General features: G+C 39.2%; 1 pseudogene; it reads right to left on the reverse strand.

The window, feature by feature from the left end:
* Window positions 1-260: 260 nt before the first annotated feature.
* On the reverse strand, window positions 261-431 carry LOC122751617 (annotated as a pseudogene).
* Between the last annotated feature and the right edge of the window lie 983 nt (window positions 432-1414).

The following is a 1414-nucleotide window of genomic DNA, read 5'->3' on the forward strand; positions in this document are numbered from 1 at the left end:
AGATGCCTCCCCCCACCCATATCACTACTCTTATTTGATTAATAATTAATTACCTTCTCATTGTTGAGAAAGATACATTTTGCTTCTCATCAATTTTTTTTTAACTGAGAAAGGCCTGTTTATTATAAACAAATTATCATAGGAGACACAACAGGATCCATCTTTAGGTAGATAGACCAAATAGCTGAACACAGTCCAGTAAAACAGTGGTCACTGATGGTCAAAGTAATCCCATAATCAGCGAGATCCATAGACATAATTTAGTCCAACTTGATGAAGCCAATGTCTTTCTCATACCGACGGAAGCACTGGTGGCACATGTTCAGGCCGTACTTGCGGATCAGGCCATGCCGGTTCGAACACACACAGCACGACTGAGACCCCTGACTGAATTTGTGAGGGTGGCTCCAGTAGAGCTACTGGTGACCCATGGCGCCACTAGCAAAGATACGAGAAGAAAGGCTCAATCAATTTTTTTTAATGGTGAGATCTTTGATGTTCATGCCATGTATCCAACGTATGAACAGCTTATGATTAAGGAGATATTATGTGTATTATATATTATATTATATTATGGATAACCAGAAGAAGATAAAGGAAGATTCTGCTCTGGGATGAGTTGAAATGCCACCAAATGACCAATACTGTTTTACACTTCATTAATCAGATGGCCCTAACAGTAGTCATGTGAGTCTTAATTGTAGTCAGATTCTAATGGTGCAACAATATGATGAGACCTTGTAGAAACTTATGAAACAAGGAAGGTTTCTGTGAGTAGTGATGTGCCTATTGGTGAAAGAGTTGTGGAAAGTGAGCCCTGGAATCTTCCAATGTGGAGAGTCCTTTCAGCAAATACTTGTGGCAATATTACTACTGATGTGACAGATGGTATTAAGGCTGAGCAGAGTCAGTGACACAATTGCTGTCTTTCTCATTCCTTGAGAATGTTGAATACAGTTTGGCACCTGGCACAAGAAAAGCAAGCTGGTGAAAAAAGATACCTGTGTATGGGTTTGTTACAGTAAGTCCCCATGTTTTTTCTAAAATTGGGGAATTAGAAGCAAAACTCACAATGAACATTGATAAGAAAGGGGAGAGAAGGGAAAAAGTACCTAAAAAGTGCCCACTCTGTGCCAGGCTCTGTGCTAACTACCTTACAAATATTATCTCCTTCTCTTCGAAGCAGCTAAATCTTATAATCCTGTATTTAGGAACTATATTACATTCAGGCCTTGGCTCTCTATGTTTGACATTCAGCTTTACATCTGATCTTCACCAAAAGGCAGAGGAGTGATTGGCTTGATTTAGATCTTCATTAAATTGTTGGAGTTGAGAACCAGATATACACAATCAGCCTCTATAAATAGATCTTGAAAAGAACTTTTTGCTTAGGGCAGCAGTCATGGAATAAGCA

The sequence above is a fragment of the Dromiciops gliroides genome, chromosome 3, assembly GCF_019393635.1.
Source record: "Dromiciops gliroides isolate mDroGli1 chromosome 3, mDroGli1.pri, whole genome shotgun sequence".
Classification (NCBI taxonomy): domain Eukaryota; kingdom Metazoa; phylum Chordata; class Mammalia; order Microbiotheria; family Microbiotheriidae; genus Dromiciops; species Dromiciops gliroides.